The 18,533-nt window shown below is 50.0% G+C and overlaps 1 protein-coding gene across 1 annotated transcript in view; it reads right to left on the bottom strand.

The window, feature by feature from the left end:
* Positions 1 to 16,949, bottom strand: part of SLC45A4 (solute carrier family 45 member 4) — a 93,325-nt gene extending 76,376 nt beyond the window's left edge. Inside the window, exon 1 of the mRNA XM_087741029.1 lies at positions 16,820 to 16,949. The gene's annotated coding sequence lies outside the window, so the exon portion shown is untranslated. The remainder of the gene's footprint in view (positions 1 to 16,819) is intronic.
* Positions 16,950 to 18,533: the final 1,584 nt, after the last annotated feature.

The raw sequence follows: 18,533 nt of genomic DNA, 5'->3' as shown, positions 1-18,533 counted from the left end.
TGCAACCTCGAGAGCAGACTCGAGAGATTACAGCTTAAGATAAAGAAGTTAATAAAACTGAGAGGAGAGAAAGTTCCTAGCAATGAGGTTATTTGGGAGGTTTAACAAGCTCCCCAGGGAAGCAGTGTTGCTGTGGAGAACTTTGCGAAGAGACCAGGAGAAATGTTTTTGAGGAGTTTGGATTTTTCCTGTCAAGTAATCAGTTGTATTTATGCAAAAAAAGGCCCTCCCCAGTCCCAATTAAACAAGAACTGGCCTGAATGGATTGCTCCAAATTTGAACGAAATATTTTTTTTCCAGCTGGCAAAAGTTTCGTGTATTTTCCTCACTCTGTTTTTTTTTCCCTCTTAGTGGTTTTGGTCAGACCAGAAGCATATGCTGCAGAATCTGCCAGAAAAAATGTTTTCACAATTGATATTTTCTTAAATGCATTTCAAAAATAGCCAGTCAGTGCCCTTGGGGACAGAAATCTCCTCTTCAATGATCCAACAGGTACAGAGCAGACACCAGCCACCTCCTCTTTTTTTCTTATCATCTGTCAGACCCAAACTGGAGACCTGCTGGTGCTGGCTCCATAGTTCACTCTGTCCTTCTCCTCCCTTCTGAGATGCCCGGCAAGCCCATGACGTTACCTTTAGAGGTTTACTTTTCGGCCCCTGATGAGCAACGCTGTTCCCCGCGACCTCTCAGTGTGGTCTGATGAGGCTGTGGTTGGAGTGTGGCTGGAGAAGTTCAGAGGAGTACTCAGGGACTATGGGGCACTGAACTGAGCTGAAATTTAGATTCTTTTTTCCTAATAGTCCTGAAAATGACCTGTCAGATGGCCTGGTCCTTTCATATTGATCTTCAACCACCCTGCTGCACAAACTTTTCCTCTTCTGAGAGGTGCGAGGGTGTTTTGTAGGGGATGTCACCCTTATGTCATCCCTTCTGCCTTGTTTTAAACTTCACTTCCCAGAAGTGCGAGATGCTGCTGTACTGCTTCCCTGTCACTCCTCTCCCCGCTCCCTGCTCTGCTTGCTGCGAACCAAGTATTCCCGTAAACCATTTCTTCTTACAGGTCCGTGCCTTGCTGTTGCCTGCAAACTTCAACCAGAAGTTTTCCTGTGGTTTAAGCAGATATGAGGTCTCTCCACCATGTGGATTTACTCGTATCAAATACCACAAAATCCATATTCCAGATGAGCCACTTGCAAATCTCCTCCTCTAAGCACTTCTTTTAACAAACTTGCAGCATTTCATCCGCTCTGTGATTTTGATCTCCCTCTGAAATGCAGCTGAAGCCAAGAGGTTTAAAAGTTGTCAGGAAAGGGGGCATACTGTTGGACCAACCTCACGTCCTTAGAAAACCGGCGTAAAATTCGGAGACAGGGACAAGCCTATAAATTGGAGTCCCCAATATTTCCAGGGCTTGGAGGCAGAGGCTGCGTTTGCACACCTGAAGCTGTGTTTTGCCCCAGCCTTCTGAGCTCTGTCCGAATTCTGCGCTCGAAGCCAGCCCCAGGAGAACTGACAGCTGTTCAGACTTTTTGTTTCGATCCGTATGTGACAAAAAATACAGAGCTGGTTGTAGCAGACCTCGGGCAGCCGTGCTGTTAATGACAAGAAGAAAGTGAAGCTGTTCAGCTGATCCGTGACCATTTCCAACTCAGCCCGCGGTTCGGTATTTGAACCGCAAAAAACTTCAAAAAGATTTCACGCGCTGCAGGGATGGATATTGCACCCCCCGTCTCACCGGCGGTTGGGATGATTTACCTTTTCATAGATCAGAAATAGCGCGCAGGTGCAGAAATTCCCGTTATTTTCGGAGTACAAGATACTTTCTCTGTGTGTGTGTTGCATTCATTGATTTTACTTTCTCTCTAATGACCTATGAGTATCTCTTGTCTCATGGAACTGAGTGTTGTTTGCTTGTTCACAGTTTCCTTTCCTTCCGTTATCCAGCAAAGAAAGTTTGCTTAAGTGGCTTTTGTGAACTCTTTCAAGATCCCCAGAAGGATGATACAGGAAACAGAGAGTTTCCTTTCTACACAAACTTCTAGGGTGTTCCCATAATAGCCTGAAATTTATCTGTGCTCAACAGCCTCCAATTGGACAAAAAATTAATGAACTGTCAAGGGATCAGGCAAAACACAATTAACGTATCGGAGAGAGGAGAGCTTGCAATGAAAAAGAATCCTCCACTTACACAGCACCTTTCATCCCATGTTGCCAAACACTTTCCTTTCTATCCTTATGTTTCCAGTTACTTTACGAGTTGGCCATGGTTTAACCATTCAGCCTGAAATTTTCCATAATTGCTCCCTGCCTCAAGTTGAATACATTTTTTTGGAGAGGAATGAAGGGGGAAAAGTTAAACATAAAAAAACCCTCTAAAAAAGGTGCAGTCATATTTCACTGGGATTAAAACTAAAGAATTAGTTTTGTGAATGTTTAAGCTTTCTCCCTGTTTATTTTGCAGAGCACTTCTGCACCGCGGGGGGCTGGAACAGGAATGAGACACTTGGCACAGAAGCAGTGCTGGGGATCAGCGTCTGTCACCGTCTCTGTGAAAACGCATCTGGATTTGTCCAAATAATAAACCACAGACAAACCTCTGTTTCAATGTGTTACAGGCAGGCTTGCACCTCGTTTTTTATGCCTTCTGACTGCTGTGCCCGTAGTCTCTGCAGCCCCCTAAAAGCAGCCTCCGTAAGCAGAACATCTGGACAGGGCGCTGACAAAATGGATTCTCGTCTTTCACGATTTCACCCTGGGTGACCTGGCGCAGTGGGTGAGATCTGGGAGGATTGTAGTACTGGGAGGGAGGGCAGGGCCTGTGTTGAAAGCCGACAAGGTAGAAATGTGAGTCATTAAAAGGCAAAGACCAAACTGTAAAGAAACAATTACTTACATATTTAAAAAAAAAAAATCAGATCTGGAAGGCACGTTCGCCTGGTGGTTGACACTCCCTACAAAAGCACTGTGTTATTCTAAAAGTCTCCCATGAGATGAATAAACCTTGCCAGGAATAATCGCAGATCTGGAATTGTATAATTGCTCAACTAAACGCAGGCTGAGAACAGATAGGGAACCTGTGCTTTTCTTTTCCTGCCCATTTCCTTGATTTCAGGGCTGTGCGGTGCTCGGCAGCGCTGTGGCTTATATTGGCCGGAGCAGTCAGGACACCAGAAAAAAAAACAACCTTCTTAGCAACAGCTTCACAGCATCTGTTGTTTTTAACTCCATTCATAAAAGCAGTTAGCTGTGCTGTAGCGAGGCAGGCTGGTACGCTTAGCATACCCATGTCTGCGAGAAGCAGAAAGCTCTTGACTTGCTCTGAGCTGAGCGCTGGCAGATTTCATACCCTCCCAGCACTAATCCCGCAATAAAGAAAATGGCTTTAAGCCACTTCAGACTCTAGTGCTCCCATTAGTATCCTCCGGTTATGGAGATCAAAGGACTACAAAGGGCAGTGCAGCGAGGGGAACGAGGTTCGCATCCCTTCTTATAGAATCATAGAATCATAGAATTGTTAAGGTTGGAAAAGACCCTTAAGATCATCGAGTCCAACCGTTAACCTATCACTGCCAAGTCCATCTATACCATGTCCTCGAGCACCACATCTATCTGTTCTTTAAATACCTCCAGGGATGGAGACTCAACCCCTTCCCTGGGCAGCCTGTGCCAGTGTCTGACCACCCTTTCGGTGAAGAAGTTTTTCCTAATATCCAACCTAAACCTCTCCTGGCGCAGCTTGAGGCCGTTTCCTCTTGTCCTATCCCTTGTTACTTGGGAGAAGAGACCTTCTTAGAGGGGTTTGGTCCATTTTCTCAAGCGGCAGGGACTGAGTTTGGGGAGCAGATGCCGCGGCAGCATGGGCGGTTCGGCAGCACGCCGGCGCTCCCACGTTGCGAGTGTCTGGGCATTGCATCAGGCAGCGTTAACGCCAGGGCAGTGGTGCCTTTATTTTAGTGATAATTCATGGTTAACCAAAAATCAGATACTTAATCTGCTGCAGCCCGGAATGGCAGGGCTGTATGCAGAATGACCCATATCTGCATGGCCACAGGCAGGAGCTGATGTGAAAATTGTTTGGGTAATAGCAATTAGCACAGCAATAGTTTTTATTAATTTTCTAAAGCGGCTTGGGGAAATTAATCCTTTTTTTTTTTAATTAAGAAACAATATTTGTCACTTTTAAAGTCAAAAGCCTCGTGTTTACCAAGAAAGGGCTGTCTAGTGACGAGAGCCTGTGTTTTATTCAAGCCAAAAATTTCCTCTGAAACAGTACTATTTATAATAGTCTCTGAGAAAAAGTAAAGAGGTTCTGCTATAAAACGTCATGATGCAGAGAAAGAAACCGAGGAGGACGGCTGATCTGGGACTTCACATGCTCGGCAGGTTTGGAAACAAGAGCGTGGTGGAGCTCTGGTATGTTTGCCTTGCAGGAGGGAAGGTTAAAAGGGATTTGATCGGTCCCCAGAAATACCTGCGGCAGAAGAAGGTGCCAGGTTTGAGCAGGCTGCCTGATCTATTAGGCAAAGCGCTACAAGAGCTATTTGCTGGAGACAGAAACAAGAGATGTTCCTGCTGGAAATAAGGATCAGAGGTTAATTAGCTATAGGAACATCCTACCGAGGAGGCCATCCCCTGAATTCCTACGTGACAGCTCGGGGGCATTGCCGTCAGGTGTTTTAGGTGTTCCTGAGCTGCTCACCATGTTGTCGTGGAGATAACCTGCTTTTCTGCTGATTACAGAGGGACGCCAGGGCTCCTGCCTCGGGTACCCGGACCTCAGGGCTGTGAGTACCTCCTGGCTGCCTGCTGGAGGACTCTGCCCTACTTTTGTGTTTCTCAGTGAAAGAACCACCTCAAGTCTCGGGGAAAAAAGCAAAACAAGGATAAATGTGTGCACTTCCACTACTCTGTCTTCATTTACAGCCAAATTCAACCAAACTTCGAGTGTCTATTTAAAACTTTTATTTCCTCCCCACTGGCCTGTTTCCATGCTGGGGTGCATGTTCCTTTTATTTTTTTTTTCCTTTTTCTTTTAATAACAGTTTTGAGGTTGTTTCACAGTCTACCTGATGATACATTCATCAGTCCGGACACAACAGGACTCTGAGCTGAGCACAGCCTACGTGCAAACGCCGCTACGTGAGGTTTTGGAGCCTGCCTCGTGTCCAGGGGAGAAGGCAGAACTGCGACAGACTTTCCTCGGCTGCGATACTGTGGCTTAGCCTGTAACTGGTGGCTGCGGCAAATTAATTGATGGGCTCCGTTTCCGAGGAATGGCCGGCAAGGTCACGGTTTTGAGGCTGTAAGGGCACAGCCTTTTCCTCCTTGCAGCCACTATGCATGCCAACTTTGCTCGTCTCCTCTTCGGATGTCACCGGATCGCTGTCACATGAGTGAACCGTGGGTGGGGGAATGCCCTGGCTGCTCTGAGCACGGTGCCATTGGCTGCCCAGCCTGTTTTTGTGCATGGTAAATCTATGAATACAGCCTGACGATTGCTCGAGTTGTAACTTAAACCTACTCTTCGGAGACACAGCTCCTGGCTGAACTCTCCTTGTCCCTGGGCAAAGGAGTTTGTTTAAACCAGCCTTGAAGGCAGCGTTGCCCCGCGTAGCGTGCAGGGAAGGCGCGTGATGCTGCGTCTCCGCTGTGGGTACCGGCTTCTTTAGCCGCCCTTCTGGATCTGCTTGGTGGTGAGCCCAGCTGAATGGAGACAATTTGGATGGAAAGAAATGAAATTTTCCCTGGCACAGAAGCCAGAGCTGATTCCTTTTGGACATGGAGGGCCTGGGCTTGGTGTACATTGAGTCCTGTCCCTGGGCAGTTTAATCTCGCTAGCCAGAAACCTGTATGGATTTACACTTCCATATGCAACTGTTTGATAAACACGTTGCCATGGCTACATTTGAATCTTGCAATAAACGTGTAATTTCACACATTTACATCAAAAGAAACTCCAGGACATAAAGCTGCATAACAAAGCAAGCTGATCTCTCTCCATAAGCACTTTCCATTTTTAACACCATATTATTGTAGTCATTGGGGTTTTTTTGGGGGGGACTGAGGGCTATGGGGCAGGTTTGACAGCCTGGAGGTCAAGTTCTTGAGGTCTTGTCTACATCAAGGCTTCCCCCATGCTGGAATCAGGGCAGTTGCCCTGCTGGGGTCTAAGCAGCCCTTTCCAGGGCAGTGCTGGTTCAGTAGCCACCTCCTGCTGCCAGTCTGCCTGGGAGCTGCAGGATACTGAGATCTTTTGCAATTAAAAAAAAGGCAAAGTTGAACACAAGGTCCTGGTGTGCCCAAAATGCAGGGCCAGCGAAGGGGAGTGGAGCGTGAGGCTCTGCTTAGGGATCTGATGCCCACCTCTCTTCCCAGTCTGGTCCCTTTGCCCCCTTTTCAGCCCAGATCTCTCATATCCTCCTCCCTGGCTCGTTCTCTCCTTTTTTCCCCCCTTTTCCATCAGGAATCCTCCTTATCTCAGCAGCCACCTTGTCCCAGTCTCTTTGCCCCACTTGCCCTGAGGCTGCCTGCCCATCTGTCCCTCAGGTGCCTTCTTCCAAGTGCTCTCCTCCTTCTGACGGCTCCTTGTCCCACAAACACCCTCTCCTAATCCCACAGGCAGCTCCTGTCTTGGTCCATGCCTCCTTCTCTGCCTCTGGCAAGAGGCAACGGGCACACAAGGGTTATTTAGAGAGGGGCAGGTAGCAGGGGTAGCAGAGAAGAGGCTGTACCCAGGGTACAACTTCAGCCAGCAGCAGCTGAACGCAGCGGTGGATGGCAGAGATGCACCCACCGAGCAGCAGCTCTGGAGAGAAATTTGCATCCAGACTCTATCCCTGCTGATTTAAACAGATTTTTCAGGAACTCGAAACTTGGACAGTTCTGTCTTTGGTTTTTTTTCCTATAGCGACGGCAGCTGGAAGAGTGTCCGCACCAAGGCAGGGTTGCAGCTGGGCTCTTCCTTGCTCAGAAGGAAAGAGGTGCTGGAGAGTCTTTAGCACTAACAGAATATGGGCAAAGCAAACGTTTCACCTCACTCTATGAATTTACTGTTGTGTAGAGAGGAAATTTGACTGAGACAAGTGCCCAATACTGACAATTTCTGTGTGAGAAACTGGAAAAGTAAAAAATATTGGAAAAGCTTAAGATCTTTTTTTTTTTTTTCAGTTGTTTACACAATTGGAAAAGTTAAGTAAGCCTAATTATTGAGGTTATTGGTTTTAATGAGTCACCACCTTGCTATTATTATTCCTGGTTTCTGTTGCCATAGGACGAGAAGCTGCAGCTGGGCTGAGCTGTGCTACGCAACAAACCCTTACCTTTGCTATTCCAAGATTGAGACATAGGAAAATGGGTGGGCTCAGCCAAACAGGGGAACACGGGGAAGGAAAGCCATGTTTGTCAGTATGTCGTGTGGCAACCTGAGCATTCTACTGAGGGCAAAGATGGGTTTCTATCAGGGACTGGGGGGGGCTGTCATGGGGTTGATTTGTGGATGTTTCCGAGGAGCCCTTCCAAAGACACGTGGTAGAAGGTATGAGGAGGTTGACCGCAGAGGTTGCCATCGTGGGATTGGTTTTGGTGGGAATCACCATGGTCAAAGAAGTCACAGGGCTTTGAGAGCGAAGATCTGAGTTCGATGTTACGGGAAGGGAGGAGCCAGTGGAGGGATACAGACTGGGAAGCCAGACAAAAGAGAGAGGTTAGGAGAAAAATCTCCATGGTAGTATCCTGAATGGGTAAGAGTGAGGCATGAACAGGGCCCATGGAAGGTACTTTAGTAACAGAGGAAGGAAGAGATATGCAACAGATTTACCTTCAGGGCTGGAGAAGCCAGGCTTGAAAACATCCACAAGGTTTAACTGCAGCCTAAATCCATGGACCTTGAAAGAGAGGTGTGAGGTGGCATTCAGGAGCCGTGTCTGCGTGGCAGATAACACATCGTGTTGCTCACTGTGTTTTTAGAAGATTTCGGGAGAAGGCTTGGGAGGAAAGGGATGTCAAAAACTCTGTTTTACCCAGGCTGAGCTTTACATAGGGCAACAAACAGGAGGAGCTGGAAGCCACCATGCTGCTAGAAAGCTACGACCTAGTTGCCATTACTGAAACTTGGTGGGACAAATCCCATGACTGGAGTGTGGCTATCGATGGCTACAGGCTGTTCAGAAGGGACAGGCGAGGAAGGAGGGGTGGAGGGGTTGCCCTCTAAGTCAAGAAATGAGTGTGAAGAGCTGTCTCTGAAGAATAGCCATGAGCTGGTTGAAAGCTTATGGGTAAGAATCAGAGACCGAGGCACCAAGGGGAACCTTGTGGTTGGTGTCTACTACAGGCTGCCCCATCAAAGGGAGCCTACTGACAAAGCCTTCTTACTCCAGCTACAGGAGGCATCGTGCTCGCAGGGTCTCGTCCTGCTGGGGGACTTCAACCACCCCTACATCTGCTGGAAAAGTAGCACAGTGAGCTGCAGGCAATCCAGAAGACTCCTGGAATGCATTGAGGATAGCTTCTTAAACCAGGTAACAGACAGCCCTGCCAGAGGGGATGTGATACTGAACCTGTTGGTCACCAATGCAAGTGAACGAATCGGTGACATCAAGACTGGAGGCAGCCTGGGCTGCAGTGATCATGCACTGGTGGAGTTCGCAGTCCTGAGGGATATGGGTCAGGCGAAGAGTAAAGTCAGGACCCTGAATTTTAGAAAAGCAAACTTCCAGCTGTTCAAGGAGTTGGTCAGTAGGACCCCCTGGGCAACTGCCCTCAGGGACAAGGGGGCAGAACAGAGCTGGCAGATCTTTAAGGACGCTTTCCATAGAGCACAAGAGCTCTCAATACCCAAGTGTAAGGAATCAGGAAAGGAAGGCAAGAGATCAACATGGATGAGTTGAGACCTGCTGGTCAAACTAAAGGGCAAGAAGGAAAAGCACAGGCAGTGGAAGCAGGGACAGGTATCCTGGGAAGAGCATAGAGACACTGCCCGGTTGTGTAGGGATGGGGTCAGGAAGGCTAAGGCACAGCTGGAGCTGAACTTGGCAAGGGATGCAAAGAATAACAAGAAGGGCTTCTACAGGTTTGTCAGCCAGAAAAGGAAGGTCAGAGAAAGCGTACCCCCACTGACAAGCAAGACTGGCAAACAGGTAACAATGGACGAGGAGAAGGCTGAGGTACTCAGCAACTTCTTTGCCTCAGTCTTCACTGGCAACCACTCTTCCCACACCTCTGGAGTGGATGGACCGCAAGACGGGGACTGGGGGAGCAAAGTCCTTCCCACTGTAACTGAAGATCAGGTTCATGACCACCTGAGGAACCTGAACATATATAAGTCTATGGTATTTGATGAGATGCATCCCAGAATCCTGAGGGAACTGGCTGATGTAGTTGCCAAGCCACTCTCCATGATATTCAAAAAGTCACAGCAGTCAGGTGAAGTCCCTGGGGACTGGAAAAAGGGAAACATCGCACCCATTTTTAAAAAGGCTAGCAAGGAGGACCCTGGGAACTATCGACCTGTCAGCCTCGCCTCTGTGCACGAGAAGATCATGGAACAGATCCTCCTAGAAGGTATGCTAAGGCACATGGAGGACAGGGAGGTGATTCAAGACAGCCAGCACTGCTTCACCAAGGGCAAATCCTGCCTGACCAACCTAGGGGCCTTCTATGATGGAGTGACTACATCAGTGGGCAAGGGAAGAGCCATGGATGTCACCTGTCTGGACTTCTGTAAGGCCTTTGATGTGATCCCCCACAACATCCTTCTCTCTACATTGCAGAGATATGGATTTGATGGGTGGACTGTTGGATGGATGAGGAATTGGTTGGATGGTCTCATCCAGAGGGTAGTGGACAATGGCTCAATGTCCAGATGGAGATCAGTGACAAGTGGTGTCCCTCAGGGGCCTTTATTGGGACGGGTACTGTTTAGTATCTTCATCAATGGCATAGACAATGGGATCGAGTGCACCCTCAGCAAGTTTGCAGATGACACCAAGCTGAGTGATGCGGTTGACAAGCCTGAGGGACGGGATGGCATCCAGAGGGACCTGGGCAAGCTTGAGAAGTGGGCCTGTGTGAACCTCATGAGGTTCAACAGCGCGAAGTGCAGGGTCCTGCACCTGGGTCGGGGCAATTCCCGGTATCAACACAGGCTGGGGGATGAAGGGGTTGAGAGCAGCCCTGACGAGAAGGACTTGGGCGTACTGGTGGATGAAAAGCTGGACATGAGCGGGCAATGTGCGCTTGCAGCCCAGAAAGCCAAGCGTATCCTGGGCTGCATCAAAAGTAACGTGGCCAGCAGGGCGAGGGGGGGGATTCTGCCCCTCTGCTCTGCTCTGGTGAGACCCCACCTGGAGCACTGCGTCCAGCTCTGGGAGTCCCAGCACAGGAAGGACATGGACCTGTTGGAGAGGGTCCAGAGGAGGCCAAAAAAACCGTCAGAGGGCTGGAACACCTCTGCTATGAAGAAGGGCTGAGAGAGTTGGGGTTGTTCAGCCTGGAGAAGAGAAGGCTGCGGGGAGACCTTCTTGCAGCCTTTCAGTACTTAAAGGGGGCTTATAAGAAAGATGGGGACAAACTTTTTAGCAGGGCCAATAGCGATAGGACAAGGGGTAATGGTTTTAAACTAAAAGAGGGTAGATTCAGACTAGATAGAAGGAAGAAATTTTTTACAATGAGGGTCATGAAACACTGGAAAAGGTTGCCCAGAGGTGGTAGATGCCTGGAAGCATTCAAAGTCAGGTTGGACAAGGCTCTGAGCAACCTCATCTAGTTGAAGATGTCCCTGCCAATTGCAGGGGGGTTGGACTAGATGACCTTTGAAGGTCTCTTCCAACCCAAATGACTCTATGATTCTATGATACTATGATTCTGTGATAATAATTAGACATCCCTGAGATGTCTTGTCACCCAGGATGATTCCTTTGGACTGGTCTTTCCTTAGTGAGAGCCAAAACAAGCCTGCAGGAGGACTTGGGATCTCACTGGAGGAGAGCGTGGTTGTGTGTGTGTTAGCGTGTGTGCTAACTCCGATCTGCTGCTCAGATCAGGCGGCACCACAAGCCTGCGGGGTGGAGGCAGGAACATGCTAACCCACAGTGTTTCATTGATTGGTTTCAATTGATCAGTTGTGTAGAAACAAAGCAAACAAAGTTTCCGGTCTCTTGGATGTTGCAGAGGGTTTCGGGTTTGCTTGCAGCAAGTTCATCTTTTTCAGCTGATCCTGCACTTTCAGTTCTCTCTCTGGGATGTCAGAGAAAAGTCTTTTTTCAGATGGACAGCTGGCCTCAGAAACAAAAGGGAAGATCTGCTAGAAGAACGGACTATCAGACAGATTTTCTTTCCCTCTCAAATGCGTACAAGGGCATCTACTGAAAATGCCACAGGAGCAAGCACAGGAGGGGTATGCACAGAAATGAGCTGCCCCGTGAGTGTGAAAGTCATCCTCGAGCCATTGTGTTTTCTCCCATGTGGTCCCTCCCTGTTCGTCCGACAAGAAGCGTGGCACAGTCTTTCGTCTTCCAGTCTTCCAACCCATGTACCTTAGTGTTCAAAGCCTGGGAGCGGAGGAAAACCCTCACCTTTCTCTCCATGGCGTGGGTGAAATGTGCCTCTCCTTTTCACAGCTACCAAAATCTGGCCTTTCCTGCTCAATTATCCATTTCCCAATACTTCCCAGAGCTTGAATGCTGGACTCCACCCAGGCTCCAGAGAGAGATTAGCACGGACTTGCCTCGGCCATGGATGACCTTCATTCTCTTTTGCATTTATTCCTCCTAGAGGATCAAGAAGGAGAAGGAAGGGGAGGGTGAGCTACAACTAAATCCTGTTCTTGGATCTCCCTTCAGCCAGCGAAGAATGAGCTGTGTGCCTAAGTGAACCCAAAAGGCACCGTGGCGTGAGGCACATCACATCCAAGCAAAACGTGGTGGCCTCTTCCCAAGTGCCTGAGCTGCCACACGCTCCGGCCATGCTCCAGCAGGCAGCGCAGCCCAGGGACCCTGGGGACAGAGGCAGGGCTGCTGCCAAGGCACCGAGCTCCCCTCCGGGCAACTGGAAGATGGCAAAAACGCAGGTCATGAATGCTGTCTGGAGCGAGTGACCTGGATGTGTCTGCCCAGACTTCATACAAAGAGGCAACGTAGTCCCGGCTCCGTTGCTCACAGGGCTTTGTGCCGGAGGCCGAAGCGGATACTGCATAACGTGTGGAGAGCCACAGCTCTTGCCCAGTCGCAGAAGAGGCCACTGTTCTCCTTGGTACCCAGCGTGGCTCTGCAAACCCGCCTGCACAATAGACTTGTCAAAATGGATGCCAAGAGCATCCAGCCTCTCCGCTGTTCCTGCCAAAGCTTCCTGATAGCAGGCTGCTCTGCAGCCTAATGCAGCTCGCTAGGGGGAAATTCAGATGCTCAGGATGTTCAGACAAGAACTGCATAATATATTAGCAGTTGTCAATGTTTCTTCACTCCCACAGCCACTTAATCTTTGGACTTAAGTGTGCAAATCCCGCCTTGTGCAGCACTGCTGCTGTGGTTTTCATAGGTCGCTAAAGCAAAGTTAAGCTGTGTTTTTCTTTGCGTGTTTATCATTATTTTCTCTGTTGGCTTGTGCATGTTAGAGTTGTTATCTGAAACTCCCTCTCCTCCCTGCCAAAGCACAGTGAATCCTCTGGCAGCGATGAGTGGCCTGCAGACTACAAACTGAGAAGAAGCCGGCTCATCCTTTCTTTCTCCTAAGAGGTATTTGCTCGATGTTCATGAATACAGCAGTCAAACACAGGAGGCCCAGCTAATGACACAGTCATGATCCCAGCCAGAAGCTGCTCCTGTGCCTGACAATTAACTAAGAATTATTTCAAATACCCTGAAATAGGTCTGAGCTGCTCCCCTAGAAACATCCCTCCAGCTCTCCTGTGTGGGAAGGGAGAGACTCCGACCATTTCTTTCTCTTAATTAGGAACAAATAGCACATGCCCATCACTCACCACTAACCAAGAAGTACAATTAATGTGTCTGGTGATACAGCCCTGAGGTACTGTTGTGCGGTGAAAGTTCATAAATTGGGCCAAATAAGGCCTTAAAAACTCCCTGTTCTCACAGTAGCTCTAACTCCAGGTCAGAGTGGACACAGGCTACGTTGGGCCAGAAATGTGTGGGATGTTAGCTATGCCCTACAGACACTATCCATTTTCCCTCCACATCCCTTTTTTACCTCCAAGAATTTAGCTAATTTAGCAAAATATCATGGACCCCAATAGCTAATGCCAGTGTTGAAGGAGCAACACCGCTTCTTCAGTGCAACGCACTGCGTGCAAACTGGGAAGAGTCAATGTGCCCTTCCTGGGAAGGCTGTTCTGGGGATGAGAAGAGGCAGGACATGTTATTAGACCGGTATATATGTGCCAAGTCAAAGGCCTCAGGTTTCTGCGGAAGACTGGGATCTTGTCTGACTCCGGCAGAACTGATCACATGAAATGGTTTACTGCTGGGTTTTGTGTCCGTGAGGATACACCGCTCACACTCTGTGCTCACCAGCATAGAGACGCTAAGTGATACGTGAGAGCCCTCCCACCCCTTACAATTAGAAAATAAAAAGCTGACATGAGATGGTAAATGCTGCCTTGCGGTGTTCAAAGAAAACATGTTTGCATGGGATGTGCTGGAAAAATTGCTCAAGAACGGTGCATTCTCATAAAAAATGACCTGGCTGCTGTTCAGGTCAGTGTTTTTGTATTGGAGCTGTGGTTGCTTCAGCATATGCGTGCAGCCGCGGGCAAGGTGTTTGCTTTGCATGTGATCTGATCCCCCGTGCTCTGGGATGTTGGAGATGTTTGCCCTCATCTCGTTTTGGGTCTGGATCCATCTTCTCAGAGCAGCTTGCACTGACACACGACTTCATGGCAGAGAGAGGCACACTGTGGGTGTCAGGACAGGAGAGAAGCTCAGCCAAGATCGGTTTGCTAGTGGTGGGAAGGTGGGAGGGCTAAAATGCTGCAGCCACTTCTATAGCAGATGATAACTAGGTTTCCAATCCCTGCAAGGCAAAGCATTGACCGTGCTTCAGAGATGGATGAAGGGATTCCTGGAGATCCAGATTATAAATCAGCATTAGGTGCTGGCGGAAAGAAATGACCGGAATGCCCAGTTGTTCGCTGGAGCCTCCTTCCAACCGCTGCTTGACGAACTGTCAACAAGCCATGGAGGGACAGCCCTCGCTCTGTCTCCTTTTCCACCTTAGGTGAAGGCAGCTGGATGGTCTTCTGCAAGCCTGAGATCTGCAAGCCTTTCCTCATGCACTGTTCTTCTTCCCATACCACCAGACCTCCAGCCTGTCCGACAATAGCGACGTTGTTCTGCTCTCCGTTCCTGTCATCTTCAAGACTAGAAACATCGGCACGACTGCCACCAAAGCCTGCAGCCGTCAGCCCCTGTGGTTTCACAGGGTGAGGTTTAATAGCCATGTTTTAAAATGGTTGGTCAGTACAGAGGGCCCTTTGTCCTCAACAGCACTAAACAAAATAATACAGGCCATAAATTTAGTGGAAAAACTCTAGTGAAAGAAAATGAAGTAGCGATCCATGGCAGACTGCTACTTCTGCAGAGGAATTGCCCTTACGCTGCTCAACAGTTTGGTTACGATCAGTCCTGAAGCAGCCCCTGGGAATTTGAAACAGAGTAAAGTTATGCAGGAGGAAGGTTGTGCTTTAGGTTCCTTCTGCTACTGCTTTTAAAAAACCAGCCTTCACAGCGACTGTTCTTTTCCCTCTGGAAGCAGAGCTAAAGTGGAGTTTGCAACGCGAACATTAATAGAGAAGTGGGGAAGGAGCAAAGGTCCCTTTTCTTGCAAGCACGCAAAATCTCTCGTTTGTGGCTTTGTGCGCTTGCTGGCGAGCACAGACAGCGATGAGTTGGCGTGGGGAGCAGTCCTGCTGTCACTGTCCCCGTGTGTGTGTACTTACATACCCGTCGCCCCCTCCACACCCCAGGCACCGTCCCAGCACACACAAATGCCATCTCTCCCTTTTGATCCCCGGTCACCTCCTCTCTGGGAGGATTCGCTGCTATTTGCGCTCCTTTCCGATCTCCAGTCCATCCAAATCAACGCTGCCAACTCGCCCTCATCAGCATTTTCGCTACATCACCCTGGCTGGAGCTGCCTGTGAGCTCAGACCTCACGTCCTTGCTGCATCCACGCAGGAGGTCCCCTCTGGCACTGGGCATTTGACACCAGCTTTTGAGAAACAGGCACCAGTTTTAGCTAGGAGATGCCCAAACCTGTGAGCACTGAGAGCACCAGGAACGTTCATCACGTTAAACCCAGCCGGGGCTCTCCTGTTAAAAGCACAGCCCTGCGTAATACCCATCGTCACAGCTACGGTAATACCATGGCTGCAAAGTCAGACTCGGGGTGCAGCGAGCAGTTCACGCCTCCTCCCCCCAGACACCCCCCCACACACGTACCCACGCACAGAACCAGGGCGTGAAAAAACTCCCCTGCGGCCGAGTTCTGCTTGCACAACCAGGGTGTCTGGAAAGGCCTGGCATTCAGACGGCAGGCAAGACGGCTGGTTTCAGCACTGCCCATCATTGTGGTGTCTGGGCTTTGCAAAACAGGCTCTGTCTTTGAAAATCTGTGTGGTTTTTTTTTTTTTTTTTTAAATTAAGACAAAAGGAGCCCTCTAAGCTAAGGTCTCTCCTCTCCTGACTATCTCAGAAGGTAAATCATACCAAACCGTGTTGCACTGCCTTGAGATTATTATACCATTCCCAAACGCTAGCCTGGTCTGGTAATGCTGCATCTTAGCCAGCCTCCTTTAGCTGCCAGCAAACATCCTCTTCCCAAATTAACCCAACCAAAATGAGCTGCAGCAGAATCCGCATAATTGCTCTTCTCGCTCCAAACAGCACGATTTACAAAGGGGACATTTCCTGCAGTAGCCAGACCTGCAATATTCATTATTCTTAAGCTAGGAGTTGCCGCGGCATCTTTATTCGCAGATACCGCCTTTGATCTCACATACTGCCTTTAGCAGCACCCACCGGCGGCAGCAATCCCGCCACATGCCCTCTTTCCGTCCTCTCCCAGGCAAGCAAGGCAAGGGGCTCCAGAGAGAGCCGGCAGAGCAGGGGTGTTTTTCAGCAGCCACCCCGCAAGAGCTGCATCCCCCCTTGGAGACAGGCATGCAACTTCCACCTGCGCTGGCGGGCGCGGAGCACTCACGTTGGCGGCAGCGCGCATCCCTTTGAACAGCTTAGCTGCGACTCATTTTTAACCCCGGCCAGCGGATCTAAGCTGCTCTCCCCAGGGCTGAAACGGAGTTGCCTGCGTGACACCGAGGCACCCGGACGCCGGCTTGCCAGCTGACATGTCAAAGCAACGTCGTAGTTAGCAAATACATCAACAAACCAACCGAGCGAGCGAGCAGCCCACGCGTAGGTGCGAACGGCTCGCTCTGCGGCGTGTGGGATCCTTGCTGTATGGGCAGGCAGCTCATGCCTCCGTCGCTGCTCTTGGCTTTATGCAGCCCCGGCGAATTCAGTGTTGCTAGCTAGCGTTTTCTGCCGATGTTTAAAATAGCATCAGGAACGTTCCCCGTTGCTTCCCCGGCAGGGCTTGCTCAGCCATGCCGGGTACCACAGCTCCTGCAACCTGCCTCCATACAGCACGTTAAAAACATTTGCTTGCTTTCTCCCTCCAGGGGAGGTGGGGGGGGGAGAAAGCCCTGCAGACGTTTCTCCCCCAGCTACCAGCAAATCCCAACCTGAGCTAATTCTGCCATGGCTGAAAGCAGAGGATGTTTGCAGTGCATGAAGCCGAATTGCTGACTTACCCTTCATCTCTCTCAAGAACGCCAGGTGAAGAAGCCGGCCTCTCGCTCAAGAAATAAACCACAAGAAGCCTGGCCGCAGCCACTGCAGAGCTTGCTCAGAAGTTCGCTCCCTCTGTCACAGTGTATGCAGCTTGCCAGGTATAGCCTGGATGAGAACACCCCGTGCTTTTCCCAAGATGAATGAGATCAGCACATATGCAGGCAAGCGAAAAAAAAAATAAAAATTCACTCCTGATCTGTGTGATGGTTTATGACCCAGAGGTAAAGTGTTGGTCTACAAGTTCCTCTGCTTTACAACTCAGGATTTTCTGGGGTGAATTTCACAGGGAGAGGAAGTTTCTTGTCTCCCTTTGGTGGTGTTAGACGCATGTTAAAAAGCACGCAAATGGTATATCCACAGGGTAGCAGGAACCCCGTGCTCAGCAGCATGAGATGGAGGGCACGTGAAGGGTACCACTGCGAGCAGCAGAGATGCCTTTATGCACGCTGATGCTTTTTGACTCAAGCCAGTACCTTGCTGTTACAGTTACCACATGGTTTGAGCAGATCCCGACTCCGTTGGTCCTGGCTTTTCTGAGCAAGGTTGTTCAGCTTAAGCTCTCTTCTGGCTGGCTGCTTTGCAGCTCCCCAGGTCGGCAGAGTGCCTTTCTGCTGCCAGGTCCTTCGCATCAAGCATTTCTCAAGCCTCATCACCTGCCTGTCCGGGAGGGGGGACATCGCTGTGCTGCAACCCTGGGGTGACAGGGAGGCAGGGAAAGGACATGAGCTGCTCAGAGGACTCAGATAGGCTGAAACTTTTTGGTGGCAGGGAGTCAAACAGCATCAGGGACCTCTGGGGTCTCTGTCTTTGTGCTGGGGAGATCCTGTGCTCTTCAGTGCAATAGGACCATGGCATGGCCAGGAGTTTTAACGCCTGCCTTGGCCTTAGCTAACAGTTGGGAACCTGCGTGGCACAAGGACGTGGCATTTTCTTGTACTCTTGGCTAGGTGAAAAGCGACTGTGTTGGAGGAAAAAGGGAGAAGTGAGGTGATTTGCAGGGGATCAGGCCCCAAGGCTTGTGTGGCTCGGAACACAGCTCAGCTCTCCGGGTCTCTACCCATAGCTTTAGCTAGGGCAAACCTCCTCCCTTTCCCTCTCCTGAATCCCAGAGCTGGAAGTCACCTAGGTACTGACTTCTGCCACAGCCTCCCTCCGTAACCTTGGGTGCGTCCCTGCATCTGCCCAGCCCCCTCATCCGCGCAAAGCTCCTGTGCAGCTCATCCGCACGGGGAGCGGGTTCCCTCCCTCCCACGCCTGGCCTCATTCCCCTGCTGACAGCCGAGACTGGGACGTGGGTTTTGATGTGCCTGAGACAGCCTGTGTGAATAGGCTTAATACGGCGGGCTGCAGGGCAAGCCTGGCTTCCCTCTGGATGGTGCCTGCAGCGGGATGCAGCGGGGCAGCGCGCTATGCTCTCTTGTCACTGTCCTGAAGGCCAGGTTTGTTCTCCTGCACTGGCAGGGCTGGTGGCTGGCTGCCCATGGGAGCCCAGAGGAAGGTTTTCCCCACCTGCGCTCAAGGTCTGGCAGAGCCTCAGGCAGCTCGTTGCTTGTCTGACCAAGTTGGCTTCAGCTGTTGGATGTGCAGGGTGTCCCACCGGTGGTGGGAGAGGGGGAGAGCTGGGGAATGAAGCAACCATGCAGGGCCCGAGAAGATGCAAGAGCAAAGCCCATT

This window comes from Nipponia nippon, unplaced genomic scaffold, assembly GCF_047370975.1.
Source record: "Nipponia nippon isolate SJK-2023a ecotype South Korea unplaced genomic scaffold, ASM4737097v1 scaffold_1, whole genome shotgun sequence".
In the NCBI taxonomy this organism is placed as follows: Eukaryota; Metazoa; Chordata; class Aves; order Pelecaniformes; family Threskiornithidae; genus Nipponia; species Nipponia nippon.
The sequence above is the reverse complement of the archived record's forward strand: the minus strand, read 5'-3'. Positions and strand labels throughout refer to the sequence as shown.